The sequence below is a fragment of the Tachypleus tridentatus genome, unplaced genomic scaffold (assembly GCF_004210375.1).
Source record: "Tachypleus tridentatus isolate NWPU-2018 unplaced genomic scaffold, ASM421037v1 Hic_cluster_1, whole genome shotgun sequence".
In the NCBI taxonomy this organism is placed as follows: Eukaryota; Metazoa; Arthropoda; class Merostomata; order Xiphosura; family Limulidae; genus Tachypleus; species Tachypleus tridentatus.
Window position 1 is genome coordinate 11,705,142 of NW_027467777.1, and position 17,551 is coordinate 11,722,692.

General features: G+C 29.6%; 1 pseudogene across 1 annotated transcript in view; it reads right to left on the reverse strand.

The window, feature by feature from the left end:
* Window positions 1–1,760: 1,760 nt before the first annotated feature.
* The window catches only part of LOC143242025 (phosphopentomutase-like), a 40,105-nt pseudogene continuing 24,314 nt past the window's right edge, over window positions 1,761–17,551 (reverse strand). The window contains exons 8-13 of the transcript XR_013022385.1: window positions 6,099–6,181; window positions 4,665–4,758; window positions 4,114–4,243; window positions 3,519–3,621; window positions 2,866–2,952; window positions 1,761–1,928 (exon numbers count right to left, since the gene is read on the reverse strand). The product of XR_013022385.1 is annotated as a phosphopentomutase-like (transcript). The remainder of the gene's footprint in view (window positions 1,929–2,865; window positions 2,953–3,518; window positions 3,622–4,113; window positions 4,244–4,664; window positions 4,759–6,098; window positions 6,182–17,551) is intronic.

The following is a 17,551-nucleotide window of genomic DNA, read 5'->3' on the forward strand; positions in this document are numbered from 1 at the left end:
AATCAGTGAGAAACTTTACAGTGAGATTAATATTTCAGTTGTTAATGAAGTGATAATTATGGATGGTTTGAACTACATATATACTGATTGGGAAATGCTAGAGTCAAACAATGAGGGAGAGTAATAAATACAATTTGGATGGGAATAACCTTAACAGTGAAAGAAAAGGACGTTGGTGTAATGGTTGATCAGTCTCTTAACTCATCCAACCAGTGTTCTGTTAACAGTGGTACAGCAAATAGTATTTTAGGTTGTATCTAAAGAAATAGTGAGTACAAGTACATTGAATTGTTGAAAAGGGTTCAGAGGAAGGTTACTAAAATAGTACCTTTGGAGGGTTGTAATATGAAGAGAGATTTAGGTCCTTAAAATGTTTTGTCTTGAAAAAGATGAGTTAGATGGGGTCTGATTGAAGTGTTTAAGATTGTAAAAGGAATTGGTGATGTTGATGCATCAGTATTTTCATACTTAACAGGAAGAATTATAGAACTATGCAACATAAATATAAATTTAGCAAGGTAGGAACAATCTCTCATCTATTTTCAAATAGTGGTTTTATTTTTGCTTTCTGATTTTGTAGAGGTAGTAAACTTGAGTTAGTTTAAAAGAAATCTTGATAGATATATGTAATGATGAGGGGCTGGCTTTAAGTTTTTTATTTAATAGTTTTAGTTTGGCTTACAGGATGGATCAGCCTAGATGGACCAGCAGGTACTTTGTTGTCCCTAAACATTAAGTTAAATCTGAGTGGAAGCTACCAGCAATCAGATGAAAATCCTAATTAACTTATTGGATAATGACAGCATCCAATAACATTGACTGAAAACAAATCAAAACCATGTTATACCTTTATACATACAAACCAGAAGTTCCATGAAGCACTGGGCACTCTCATTTGTTACGAAGCAGATCAACAAGTTATGTTTTTCAGTATTTTTTGTATTTGTGTGTGTGTAGTCTAAAAATTTCTTTGTCAGTTGTAAAGCAAAGATGGTGAATTGAAAGAGGCCATCAAAATGTTTTACTGCTCAGTAAAGGATGAGTCTGTTGAATCAGTTAGATAAAGGAGGGCATGATGATGATTGTGGTTCTGATTCTGAATTTGACTTTGAAAGGGACTCTAGTGGTGAACCAACAAGACCCAGTTAGTGTGTTTCTCAATCAGCTGATTGGAGGGGGACATTGTCCCAACCAGGACCTACTGGTACAAAGTGGTCACTGAAATGAGCCTCAGCTAGACCTGATCTACCTCCTAGATTTATGACCACTACAAGAGCCCAAGGTAATGCTTGGGCTGAAGTATTTTTGTAAGATAAGTCATGTACAAATAATGACTTACAAAGAAAGGCATGATATATACAGTATCTATGATAGCTCAACACAACTTGACTGTTGCAGAGTTCTGTTCACAGAAAGTATAAGTAACACCTTCACTGTCATCAAGTACATCAAAACACAAGTTGTAAAGAAAACAACTGCTCAGAGACGGTCAACTCACTATGAGTTGCTGATGATGATATCAATGGACATCTACAAATGACCTACCATTCAAGACTACTTCACCACTCACCTGTTTCTCTACACACACCTCTATTGCCAAATGTTCAACAGAAGAGGTTTGAGGCTATCTACTACACAATACTTCCTGTGGGTACCTTTGGTGTCGAAGGGAAAACAAAATTAAGAAAATATTATGACATATGATGATAACTGTTAAGACGTCATGAGAATAATTCTGGCAGAATGTGCAAAACATGGGTTTAAAGAGTTAGTCTGGTAAATATACATATATACCTTTGTCCTGGCTTTGCACAAAACTCTGTATAATATTTGATCTTTGGCTCAGTTCCACTTGTCCGGAGAGTAGCAACACAACCATTCTCAAAATAAAATGTGATCATCTGGCTTGACTTGCTAGAAGGTAAAACCTGGAAATAAATATCTTCACTTTCACACACGTCCCAGAAGTCTAGAAATCATATACTTTCATAAGTAGCTTTTACCTTATTTATAGCCATTCTACAAGAATGATATATCTTAAACAATATATTGATAGAGGTAAAAATATCTCAATCATCATTAGACAGTAACTAACAGCTTTCATGTCCAATGTACCCAAATTCACTATTCAAACTCTTTCCAGCCTGGTTACAGAATTCCACATTACTAAGTGCTACCATATTAATCGTGTGTAGTTTTAACAAAGAGAGATAATCATTGGATGTTGTGTCTAAATTATATTTCATTGGTAAATTTATAATAAAAGTCACTGTGTGATAAAACTAGATACTAAGTCATAAGTGTTCTAACCTTTGACCTGAAAACCAGGATTCACACATGCTAAACGTACAGACAGTGCAAGTTCTATAACTCAAAATTTAATGAGAATCCTCTTTCAGTCTTCTATCAGCTTATTCATGTCACAATCTAACTAACAGTCTCATTACAAGAACTACATATTCAAAAATAAATGCACAACTTTAATATCTTTATACAGGGTTAGTGCAATATTAACAGTTTTATGTAATGAGGTGAAAAGTTAAAATCTTAAAACTGGGGTAGGGATATTTTGTGTTACTTTAGCTACAACAAGAGTTAATAAAATCTTTACCAAAACAAACATCCAAGTTGTTTTATTCTGTCAGGTCACGGAAGAAGGAATGAAACAATTTCATTCCCTGACATAATTTAAAATACAAGTTTTTATTAGTTTCACCAAAACTAAACTCTAATGTTAATACTAAAGAAGCTATAAAGTAGGAATTTATGGTTCTACACCAGATTATTTAGTGTTTGAAGTGTTGGCACATTACATTACATGAACAGATGGTAAGCCTAAGATAAAGAAAACGAATTTCTACTTGCAGCTTTTTTATCTGGTTGAGTGCTGTCGTATCCTGTAGTAAGGTCTCTAACACCTTGAATCACATAACTCTCCAAACTGTCTGGGTACTACAGGAATAAAGAGATAGAAAACTGAAAGTTTAAAACAAATAACAAAATTTATTTATTTAAATGAAACCTGCACCAGTTGGATGAGAAGTGAAATTACTAATAATTTGCTTTAGGCTTTTCTGTATTGTTTTATCTCACTAGTACATTTCTTTTTTCTAAAAAAATAATTGAAAATACATAACCTTGAATCAATCACATCGTATTATTTGTTTTCAATCAAATGAGATCAACAAGGAAAGCACTTTCTGTTATTCAATCCTAAGTGAATCCTACTTAGAATCTTTGATTAAGTGTCGAGACTATGAAATCATTATCTTTAACAACAGAATACTCCTTCTGAATTAAATTTACTGTCAAAACTGTCACTTGATTGATGTGCACTGATGAAATGAGAAACCTTGAAATAACTGTGTAAAATATAAAATCATTCAATACGTTATTCTCCAATGTCTGTCTGACTAGATTTTAATGATGAATGAGTGATCTCTTCAGAAATATCTGCAGTTTAAAACAAATAAACATTTATATAAAACTTTCACTGGTTTTAATCAGTTCATACTTACTGTTTCTGGACCATTGAAGTTTCTGAGCCTATGAAACATTGCCTCAATAGTGGGTTGGTGGTGACAAATAAAGTAAGAGTTGTTTGACACGTGGTAACCATACCTGTTCCAGGAAAAAGAAGTTAAACCCACAGGTTTAAAAAAATAAACTTAACAGGTAGTAAGAAATAGTTTAAAACTTTCTGTATATTTCTTGCAATACTTTTGTTGTTCCAGATGTAAATTTTCCTAATTATTGGATTCTCAAATTAAACACAAAAACATATCCAACAACTCAAACATCTGCAGTCAAAACTTCAATTGCTTCAGCTAAGGACAGGCTTTTATCATTCCAATATGAGCTACGATATAACCAGTGAAACAGGACTAGATTATAATACTGACAAACACTTGAACTGAATGTTCAAATCATACATTATCAATAATTATTAGTAAGTTCAAAATACCAAAACACGTTTTCATATTTGATTTGAAAATGACCAACAAAAACTCCAGAACTAAACACTGTTTCTCACTATTTTTAATGGACATCAAAACAAAGACATTTAACCAATAAAGTTTTGGAGTGAGATAACATCAGTCAAGTCCAACCTACTCATTGTAAATAAAGTCCAAGTGTTGACGCAGAGATTTTCCTTGGGTCTCTAAGTAAGCTGCTAGTTGTGCTAGCTGCATGGCAGCTCCTACTCCATCTTTGTCCAGCACGGTGGTTCCACACATGTACCCTGAACAACAACATAGATTCATGTACATTTTACAAAACTGGAACAGAGAACTCAGAAGGAGAAAATTCAGAAGTTCAGCAAATATTTAAAAGAAATAATAAAGAAAACGTTAATTTAAAGTGATTACTAGCCATTATTTAATTAAAATATACAAAGAGTGTTATAGAGAGATGTGAAGAAACAGTTTCTATTGTTCAGTGAGTTATTCGTTAGAGTAGCCATACTAGAACACATCACTCAGTACCAGCTTAATATACAGATAATAATGACTTCTGGACACAGTAATATAACTTGTAGCTTTACATATCAGAACTCTTCATAGTATAGTTCTTTAAGTTTGAAAGTTGCCCACACAACTAGTTTCACAAAGGTTCACCAGAAATATGGTTCTTCTGACAGAATAATGTGATATAAACTTTACCAATAGCTTCTTCAAATGCTAACAACACTGTTTTTCCTTGGTTCATTAGTTCCCACGCCTTGTTTCCCATCCACTTGAATCCTGTCAACGTTTCCTAAAGTACTGCAGTAATAAAATACATTTGTTTAACCATAGAACTACTGAACAGGTTAGCAAGTAATATAAAGTAACATAAACATTTCTTAAAGTGTTAAAAACTTGGAACTTTGTTCATAACAACCAGTATTACAAAAACAGCTTAACGTTTAACACTTACTATTTATTAACAGTTTGTTAATAAAGACACTTACTCTAAAGTTATGGTTCAAAATAATCTTTTATCTTTACTTTAAAGGAGCACAACATTAACAGTTACTAACGTCTCCAGTTGTTGAGCACAACATTAACAGTTACTAATGTCTCCAGTTGTTGAGCACATTAACAGTTACTAATGTCTCCAGTTGTTGAACACAACATTAACAGTTACTAATGTCTCCAGTTGTTGAACACAACATTAACAGTTACTAATGTCTCCAGTTGTTGAACACAACATTAACAGTTACATTAACAGTTACTAATGTCTCATGTTGTTGAACACAACATTAACAGTTACTAACGTCTCCAGTTGTTAAGTACAACATTAACATCTCGGACGGTTACACAAACACTAGAATATATATTATTTTTTATTGACTTGTAACACTTAATTTTCAAACACTTTTCATATTTCATGATTTCCTACATAAACCTTGAAAATATTTATCTGTAACATAACAGTATTTTACATATTATTGTTCTGTACTTGTAGACAGGTGTGTCACAATGTTACCATGCGATCACAATGAATTTGAAGGGTCTAGTACTAAGAATTTTACAAATGTTAACATGTCAAAGAAACATATACCTCATTGAATTTTACAAATGCTAACATGTCATCACAGCAACACACAGCTGGTTGAATTTTACAAATGTTAACATGTCAAAGAAACATATACCTCATGTCAAATGCTAACATGTCATCACAGCAACACACAGCTGGTTGAATTTTACATGTCATCACAGCAACACACAGCTGGTACAATTTTACAAATGTTAACATGTCAACACAGTAACACACAGCTGGTACAATTTTATAAATGTTAACATGTCAACACAGTAACAGTTCGTTGAATAACTTGGAGGTAATTTAAAATGGTAAATAAAGTAAAACCATAAGAACAGTTTACAATCTGTCTCTTGACATTAAAACAAGACTCAAAATAATCCCTCATTAAATCAGCTCATTTGGACTATTTTTCTATTTAGCAATTACCTTCTCTATACCTAAACAACACATGCCTAGACAATCAATTATAGGGTAACAAAATAATTTTACATTATTTTTAATATTAAAGATGTTTGCACTACTTCTGCTGTAAAACTGCCTTTAAAACTTTCATAAAAATTTTAACATACCACAAAGTTGAATCCTTCACGTTTAGCAATTGCTTTAAGAATCTTAGAAGACACAGTGCTTGAAATCATGTATACATCAGATGCTGTAAAACATAAGTAACAGTAAAGTTACAGTTCTGTACTAGTTAAATATAAGTAAAGTTACAGTTCTGTAAGAGTTAAATCTAAGTAACAGTAAAGTTGCAGTTCTGTAGGAGTTAAATCTAAGTAACAGTAAAGTTGCAGTTCCGTGCTAGTTAAATCTAAGTAACAGTAAAGTTGCAGTTCCGTGCTAGTTAAATCTAAGTAACAGTAAAGTTGCAGTTCTGAACTAGTTAATTCTAAGTAACAGTAAAATTGCAGTTCTGTACTAATTAAATCTAAGTAACAGTAAAGTTGCAGTTCTGCTAGTTAAATCTAAGTAACAGTAAAATTGCAGTTCTGTACTAATTAAATCTAAGTAACAGTAAAGTTGCAGTTCCGTACTAGTTAAATCTAAGTAACAGTAAAGTTGCAGTTCTGAACTAGTTAATTCTAAGTAACAGTAAAATTGCAGTTCTGTACTAATTAAATCTAAGTAACAGTAAAGTTGCAGTTCCGTACTAGTTAAATCTAAGTAACAGTAAAGTTGCAGTTCTGAACTAGTTAAATCTAAGTAACAGTAAAATTGCAGTTCTGTACTAATTAAATCTAGTAACAGTAAAGTTGCAGTTCATTTACTAGTTAAATCTAAGTAACAATACAGATATAGTTCTGTACAAGTTAAATCTTAGTAACATTACACACTGAAAGAAAATTTTACAAGTTTCATTTATATGCATATAAAAATATTAAGGTTAAACCTTTTTACACTTTCAATATTATTGTAAATGATAAATATATCTAACTCCTATGCTAACAGCAAGAGTTTCCTATTACCAAAATAACCATAAATAATTCACATTTTTGTTAATTGGATGTTTTTCTTCAGGTAAGACTCCTAACTGAGTTAATTAAGATATACTTCAGGAAATTATGTTCTGTCAGTCTGTTATAAGGTGAATACTAAATTATATTCTGTCAATCTGTTACAAGGTGAATACTAAATTATATTCTGTCAATCTGTTACAAGGTGATTACTAAATTATATTCTGTCAATCTGTTACAAGGTGATTACTAAATTATATTCTGTCAATCTGTTACAAGGTGATTACTAAATTATATTCTGTCAATCTGTTACAAGGTGACTACTAAATTATATTCTGTCAATCTGTTACAAGGTGACTACTAAATTATATTCCGTCAATCTGTTACAAGGTGACTACTAAATTATATTCCGTCAATCTGTTACAAGGTGACTACTAAATTATATTCCGTCAATCTGTTACAAGGTGACTACTAAATTATATTCCGTCAATCTGTTACAAGGTGACTACTAAATTATATTCCGTCAATCTGTTACAAGGTGACTACTAAATTATATTCCGTCAATCTGTTACAAGGTGACTACTAAATTATATTCCGTCAATCTGATACAAGACAAATACTAAATTATATTCCGTCAATCTGATACAAGACGAATACTAAATTATATTCCGTCAATCTGATACAAGACGACTACTACATTTTATTCTGTCAATCTGTTACAAGGTGATTACTAAATTATATTCTGTCAATCTGTTACAAGGTGATTACTAAATTATATTCTGTCAATCTGTTACAAGGTGATTACTAAATTATATTCTGTCAATCTGTTACAAGGTGATTACTAAATTAGATTCTGTCAATCTGTTACAAGGTGATTACTAAATTTTATTCTGTCAATCTGTTACAAGGTGATTACTAAATTTTATTCTGTCAATCTGTTACAAGGTGATTACTAAATTTTATTCTGTCAATCTGTTACAAGGTGATTACTAAATTTTATTCTGTCAATCTGTTACAAGGTGATTACTAAATTATATTCTGTCAATCTGTTACAAGGTGACTACTAAATTTTATTCTGTCAATCTGTTACAAGGTGATTACTAAATTATATTCTGTCAATCTGTTACAAGGTGATTACTAAATTATATTCTGTCAATCTGTTACAAGGTGATTACTAAATTATATTCTGTCAATCTGTTACAAGATGACTACTAAATTATATTCTGTCAATCTGTTACAAGGTGATTACTAAATTATATTCTGTCAATCTGTTACAAGGTGATTACTAAATTATATTCTGTCAATCTGTTACAAGGTGATTACTAAATTATATTCTGTCAATTCGTTACAAGGTGATTACTAAATTTTATTCTGTCAATCTGTTACAAGGTGATTACTAAATTTTATTCTGTCAATCTGTTACAAGGTGATTACTAAATTAGATTCTGTCAATCTGTTACAAGGTGATTACTAAATTATATTCTGTCAATCTGTTACAAGGTGATTACTAAATTATATTCTGTCAATCTGTTACAAGGTGATTACTATATTTTATTCTGTCAATCTGTTACAAGGTGATTACTAAATTATATTCTGTCAATCTGTTACAAGGTGATTACTAAATTATATTCTGTCAATCTGTTACAAGGTGATTACTAAATTATATTCTGTCAATCTGTTACAAGGTGAATACTAAATTATATTCTGTCTATCTGTTACAAGGCGACTACTAAATTTTATTCTGTCAATCTGTTACAAGGTGATTACTGAATTATATTCTGTGAATCATTTATAAGGTGATTACTAAATTATATTCTGTCAATCTATTACAAGGTGATTACTAAATTTTATTCTGTCAATCTGTTACAAGGTGATTACTAAATTTTATTCTGTCAATCTGTTACAAGGTGATTACTAAATTATATTCTGTCAATCTGTTACAAGGTGACTACTAAATTATATTCTGTCAATCTGTTACAAGGTGATTACTAAATTATATTCTGTCAATCTGTTACAAGGTGATTGCTAAATTATATTCTGTCAATCTGTTACAAGGTGATTGCTAAATTATATTCTGTCAATCTCTAACGAGGTGATTACTAAATTATATTCTGTCAATCTGTTACAAGGTGATTACTAAATTATATTCTGTCAATCTGTTACAAGGTGATTACTAAATTATATTCTGTCAATCTGTTACAAGGTGATTACTAAATTATATTCTGTCAATCTGTTACAAGGTGATTACTAAATTATATTCTGTCAATCTGTTACAAGGTGACTACTAAATTTTATTCTGTCAATCTGTTACAAGGTGATTACTAAATTATATTCTGTCAATCTGTTACAAGGTGATTACTAAATTATATTCTGTCAATCTGTTACAAGGTGATTACTAAATTATATTCTGTCAATCTGTTACAAGGTGACTACTAAATTATATTCTGTCAATCTGTTACAAGGTGACTACTAAATTTTATTCTGTCAATCTGTTACAAGGTGATTACTAAATTATTTTCTGTCAATCTGTTACAAGGTGATTACTAAATTATTTTCTGTCAATCTGTTACAAGGTGATTACTAAATTATATTCTGTCAATCTGTTACAAGGTGATTACTAAATTATATTCTGTCAATCTGTTACAAGGTGACTACTAAATTTTATTCTGTCAATCTGTTACAAGGTGATTACTAAATTATATTCTGTCAATCTGTTACAAGGTGATTACTAAATTATATTCTGTCAATCTGTTACAAGGTGATTACTAAATTATATTCTGTCAATCTGTTACAAGGTGATTACTAAATTATATTCTGTCAATCTGTTACAAGGTGATTACTAAATTATATTCTGTCAATCTGTTACAAGGTGATTACTAAATTATATTCTGTCAATCTGTTACAAGGTGATTACTAAATTATATTCTGTCAATCTGTTACAAGGTGATTACTAAATTTTATTCTGTCAATCTGTTACAAGGTGATTACTAAATTATATTCTGTCAATCTGTTACAAGGTGATTACTAAATTATATTCTGTCAATCTGTTACAAGGTGATTACTAAATTATATTCTGTCAATCTGTTACAAGGTGATTACTAAATTATATTCTGTCAATCTGTTACAAGGTGATTACTAAATTATATTCTGTCAATCTGTTACAAGGTGACTACTAAATTATATTCCGTCAATCTGTTACAAGGTGACTACTAAATTATATTCCGTCAATCTGTTACAAGGTGACTACTAAATTATATTCTGTCAATCTGTTACAAGGTGACTACTAAATTATATTCTGTCAATCTGTTACAAGGTGACTACTAAATTATATTCTGTCAATCTGTTACAAGGTGACTACTAAATTATATTCTGTCAATCTGTTACAAGGTGACTACTAAATTATATTCTGTCAATCTGTTACAAGGTGACTACTAAATTATATTCCGTCAATCTGTTACAAGGTGACTACTAAATTATATTCTGTCAATCTGTTACAAGGTGACTACTAAATTATATTCTGTCAATCTGATACAAGGACAAAATACTAAATTATATTCTGTCAATCTGATACAAGGTGATACTAAATTATATTCTGTCAATCTGATACAAGGTGACTACTACATTTTATTCTGTCAATCTGTTACAAGGTGATTACTAAATTATATTCTGTCAATCTGTTACAAGGTGATTACTAAATTAGATTCTGTCAATCTGTTACAAGGTGATTACTAAATTTTATTCTGTCAATCTGTTACAAGGTGATTACTAAATTTTATTCTGTCAATCTGTTACAAGGTGATTACTAAATTTTATTCTGTCAATCTGTTACAAGGTGATTACTAAATTTTATTCTGTCAATCTGTTACAAGGTGATTACTAAATTATATTCTGTCAATCTGTTACAAGGTGACTACTAAATTTTATTCTGTCAATCTGTTACAAGGTGATTACTAAATTATATTCTGTCAATCTGTTACAAGGTGATTACTAAATTATATTCTGTCAATCTGTTACAAGGTGATTACTAAATTATATTCTGTCAATCTGTTACAAGATGACTACTAAATTATATTCTGTCAATCTGTTACAAGGTGATTACTAAATTATATTCTGTCAATCTGTTGCAAGGTGATTACTGAATTATATTCTGTCAATCTGTTGCAAGGTGATTACTGAATTATATTCTGTCAATTCGTTACAAGGTGATTACTAAATTTTATTCTGTCAATCTGTTACAAGGTGATTACTAAATTTTATTCTGTCAATCTGTTACAAGGTGATTACTAAATTAGATTCTGTCAATCTGTTACAAGGTGATTACTAAATTATATTCTGTCAATCTGTTACAAGGTGATTACTAAATTATATTCTGTCAATCTGTTACAAGGTGATTACTATATTTTATTCTGTCAATCTGTTACAAGGTGATTACTAAATTATATTCTGTCAATCTGTTACAAGGTGATTACTAAATTATATTCTGTCAATCTGTTACAAGGTGATTACTAAATTATATTCTGTCAATCTGTTACAAGGTGAATACTAAATTATATTCTGTCTATCTGTTACAAGGCGACTACTAAATTTTATTCTGTCAATCTGTTACAAGGTGATTACTGAATTATATTCTGTGAATCATTTATAAGGTGATTACTAAATTATATTCTGTCAATCTATTACAAGGTGATTACTAAATTTTATTCTGTCAATCTGTTACAAGGTGATTACTAAATTTTATTCTGTCAATCTGTTACAAGGTGATTACTAAATTTTATTCTGTCAATCTGTTACAAGGTGATTACTAAATTATATTCTGTCAATCTGTTACAAGGTGATTACTAAATTATATTCTGTCAATCTGTTACAAGGTGATTACTAAATTATATTCTGTCAATCTGTTACAAGGTGATTACTAAATTATATTCTGTCAATCTGTTACAAGGTGATTACTAAATTATATTCTGTCAATCTGTTACAAGGTGATTACTAAATTATATTCTGTCAATCTGTTACAAGGTGATTACTAAATTATATTCTGTCAATCTGTTACAAGGTGATTACTAAATTATATTCTGTCAATCTGTTACAAGGTGATTACTAAATTATATTCTGTCAATCTGTTACAAGGTGATTACTAAATTATATTCTGTCAATCTGTTACAAGGTGATTACTAAATTATATTCTGTCAATCTGTTACAAGGTGACTACTAAATTTTATTCTGTCAATCTGTTACAAGGTGATTACTGAATTATATTCTGTCAATCTGTTACAAGGTGATTACTAAATTATATTCTGTCAATCTGTTACAAGGTGATTACTAAATTATATTCTGTCAATCTGTTACAAGGTGACTACTAAATTATATTCTGTCAATCTGTTACAAGGTGACTACTAAATTTTATTCTGTCAATCTGTTACAAGGTGATTACTAAATTATTTTCTGTCAATCTGTTACAAGGTGATTACTAAATTATTTTCTGTCAATCTGTTACAAGGTGATTACTAAATTATATTCTGTCAATCTGTTACAAGGTGATTACTAAATTATATTCTGTCAATCTGTTACAAGGTGACTACTAAATTTTATTCTGTCAATCTGTTACAAGGTGATTACTAAATTATATTCTGTCAATCTGTTACAAGGTGATTACTAAATTATATTCTGTCAATCTGTTACAAGGTGATTACTAAATTATATTCTGTCAATCTGTTACAAAATGACCACTAAATTATATTCTGTCAATCTGTTACAAGGTGATTACTAAATTATATTCTGTCAATCTGTTACAAGGTGATTACTGAATTATATTCTGTCAATCTGTTACAAGGTGATTACTAAATTTTATTCTGTCAATCTGTTACAAGGTGATTACTAAATTTTATTCTGTCAATCTGTTACAAGGTGATTACTAAATTATATTCTGTCAATCTGTTACAAGGTGATTACTAAATTATATTCTGTCAATCTGTTACAAGGTGATTACTAAATTTTATTCTGTCAATCTGTTACAAGGTGATTACTAAATTTTATTCTGTCAATCTGTTACAAGGTGATTACTAAATTATATTCTGTCAATCTGTTACAAGGTGATTACTAAATTATATTCTGTCAATCTGTTACAAGGTGACTACTAAATTATATTCTGTCAATCTGTTACAAGGTGATTACTAAATTATATTCTGTCAATCTGTTACAAGGTGATTACTAAATTATATTCTGTCAATCTGTTACAAGGTGATTACTGAATTATATTCTGTCAATCGTTACAAGGTGATTACTAAATTTTATTCTGTCAATCTGTTACAAGGTGATTACTAAATTTTATTCTGTCAATCTGTTACAAGGTGATTACTAAATTATATTCTGTCAATCTGTTACAAGGTGATTACTAAATTTTATTCTGTCAATCTGTTACAAGGTGATTACTAAATTATATTCTGTCAATCTGTTACAAGGTGATTACTAAATTATTTCTGTCAATCTGTTACAAGGTGATTACTAAATTATATTCTGTCAATCTGTTACAAGGTGATTACTAAATTATATTCTGTCAATCTGTTACAAGGTGATTACTAAATTATATTCTGTCAATCTGTTACAAGGTGATTACTAAATTATATTCTGTCAATCTGTTACAAGGTGATTACTAAATTATATTCTGTCAATCTGTTACAAGGTGATTACTAAATGTTATTCTGTCAATCTGTTACAAGGTGATTACTGAATTATATTCTGTGAATCATTTATAAGGTGATTACTAAATTATATTCTGTCAATCTATTACAAGGTGATTACTAAATTATATTCTGTCTATCTGTTACAAGGCGACTACTAAATGTTATTCTGTCAATCTGTTACAAGGTGATTACTGAATTATATTCTGTGAATCATTTATAAGGTGATTACTAAATTATATTCTGTCAATCTGTTACAAGGTGATTACTAAATTTTATTCTGTCAATCTGTTACAAGGTGATTACTGAATTATATTCTGTGAATCATTTATAAGGTGATTACTAAATTATATTCTGTCAATCTGTTACAAGGTGATTACTAAATTATATTCTGTCTATTTGTTACAAGGCGACTACTAAATGTTATTCTGTCAATCTGTTACAAGGTGATTACTGAATTATATTCTGTGAATCATTTATAAGGTGATTACTAAATTATATTCTGTCAATCTGTTACAAGGTGATTACTAAATTTTATTCTGTCAATCTGTTACAAGGTGATTACTAAATTATATTCTGTCAATCTGTTACAAGGTGATTACTAAATTATATTCTGTCAATCTGTTACAAGGTGATTACTAAATTATATTCTGTCAATCTGTTACAAGGTGACTACTAAATTATATTCCGTCAATCTGTTACAAGGTGACTACTAAATTATATTCCGTCAATCTGTTACAAGGTGACTACTAAATTATAATCCGTCAATCTGATACAAGGCGAATACTAAATTTTATTATGTCAATCTGTTACAAGGTGATTACTAAATTTTATTCTGTCAATCTGTTACAAGGTGATTACTAAATTTTATTCTGTCAATCTGTTACAAGGTGATTACTAAATTAGATTCTGTCAATCTGTTACAAGGTGACTACTAAATTATATTCTGTCAATCTGTTACAAGGTGATTACTAAATTATATTCTGTCAATCTGTTACAAGGTGATTGCTAAATTATATTCTGTCAATCTGTTACAAGGTGATTGCTAAATTATATTCTGTCAATCTCTAACGAGGTGATTACTAAATTATATTCTGTCAATCTGTTACAAGGTGATTACTAAATTATATTCTGTCAATCTGTTACAAGGTGATTACTAAATTATATTCTGTCAATCTGTTACAAGGTGATTACTAAATTATATTCTGTCAATCTGTTACAAGGTGATTACTAAATTATATTCTGTCAATCTGTTACAAGGTGACTACTAAATTTTATTCTGTCAATCTGTTACAAGGTGATTACTGAATTATATTCTGTCAATCTGTTACAAGGTGATTACTAAATTATATTCTGTCAATCTGTTACAAGGTGATTACCAAATTATATTCTGTCAATCTGTTACAAGGTGATTGCTAAATTTCATTCTGTCAATCTGTTACAAGGTGATTACTGAATTATATTCTGTGAATCATTTATAAGGTGATTACTAAATTATATTCTGTCAATCTATTACAAGGTGACTACTAAATTATATTCTGTCAATCTATTACAAGGTGACTACTAAATTTTATTCTGTCAATCTGTTACAAGGTGATTACTAAATTATTTTCTGTCAATCTGTTACAAGGTGATTACTAAATTATTTTCTGTCAATCTGTTACAAGGTGATTACTAAATTATATTCTGTCAATCTGTTACAAGGTGATTACTAAATTATATTCTGTCAATCTGTTACAAGGTGACTACTAAATTTTATTCTGTCAATCTGTTACAAGGTGATTACTAAATTATATTCTGTCAATCTGTTACAAGGTGATTACTAAATTATATTCTGTCAATCTGTTACAAGGTGATTACTAAATTATATTCTGTCAATCTGTTACAAAATGACTACTAAATTATATTCTGTCAATCTGTTACAAGGTGATTACTAAATTATATTCTGTCAATCTGTTACAAGGTGATTACTGAATTATATTCTGTCAGTTCGTTACAAGGTGATTACTAAATTTTATTCTGTCAATCTGTTACAAGGTGATTACTAAATTTTATTCTGTCAATCTGTTACAAGGTGATTACTAAATTAGATTCTGTCAATCTGTTACAAGGTGATTACTAAATTATATTCTGTCAATCTGTTACAAGGTGATTACTAAATTTTATTCTGTCAATCTGTTACAAGGTGATTACTAAATTATATTCTGTCAATCTGTTACAAGGTGATTACTAAATTATATTCTGTCAATCTGTTACAAGGTGATTACTAAATTATTTTCTGTCAATCTGTTACAAGGTGATTACTAAATTATTTTCTGTCAATCTGTTGCAAGGTGATTACTAAATTATTTTCTGTCAATCTGATACAAGGTGATTACTAAATTATATTCTGTCAATATGTTACAAGGTGATTACTAAATTATATTCTGTCAATCTGTTACAAGGTGACTACTAAATTTTATTCTGTCAATCTGTTACAAGATGACTACTAAATTTTATTCTGTCAATTTGTTACAAGGTGACTACTAAATTTTATTCTGTCAATCTGTTACAAGGTGACTACTAAATTATATTCTGTCAATCTGTTACAAGGTGATTACTAAATTATATTCTGTCAATCTGTTACAAGGTGACTACTAAATTATATTCTGTCAATCTGTTACAAGGTGACTACTAAATTATATTCCGTCAATCTGTTACAAGGTGACTACTAAATTATATTCCGTCAATCTGTTACAAGGTGACTACTAAATTATATTCCGTCAATCTGTTACAAGGTGACTACTAAATTATATTCTGTCAATCTGTTACAAGGTGACTACTAAATTATATTCTGTCAATCTGTTACAAGGTGACTACTAAATTATATTCTGTCAATCTGTTACAAGGTGACTACTAAATTATATTCTGTCAATCTGTTACAAGGTGAATACTAAATTATATTCTGTCAATCTGATAAAAGGTGAATACTAAATTATATTCCGTCAATCTGTTACAAGGTGACTACTACATTTTATTCTGTCAATCTGTTACAAGGTGATTACTAAATTATATTCTGTCAATCTGTTACAAGGTGATTACTAAATTATATTCTGTCAATCTGTTACAAGGTGATTACTAAATTATATTCTGTCAATCTGTTACAAGGTGATTACTAAATTAGATTCTGTCAATCTGTTACAAGGTGATTACTAAATTTTATTCTGTCAATCTGTTACAAGGTGATTACTAAATTTTATTCTGTCAATCTGTTACAAGGTGATTACTAAATTTTATTCTGTCAATCTGTTACAAGGTGATTACTAAATTTTATTCTGTCAATCTGTTACAAGGTGATTACTAAATTATATTCTGTCAATCTGTTACAAGGTGACTACTAAATTTTATTCTGTCAATCTGTTACAAGGTGATTACTAAATTATATTCTGTCAATCTGTTACAAGGTGATTACTAAATTATATTCTGTCAATCTGTTACAAGGAGATTACTAAATTATATTCTGTCAATCTGTTACAAGATGACTACTAAATTATATTCTGTCAATCTGTTACAAGGTGATTACTAAATTATATTCTGTCAATCTGTTGCAAGGTGATTACTGAATTATATTCTGTCAATCTGTTGCAAGGTGATTACTGAATTATATTCTGTCAATCTGTTACAAGGTGATTACTAAATTTTATTCTGTCAATTGTTACAAGGTGATTACTAAATTTTATTCTGTCAATCTGTTACAAGGTGATTACTAAATTTTATTCTGTCAATCTGTTACAAGGTGATTACTAAATTATATTCTGTCAATCTGTTACAAGGTGATTACTAAATTATATTCTGTCAATCTGTTACAAGGTGATTACTAAATTATATTCTGTCAATCTGTTACAAGGTGAT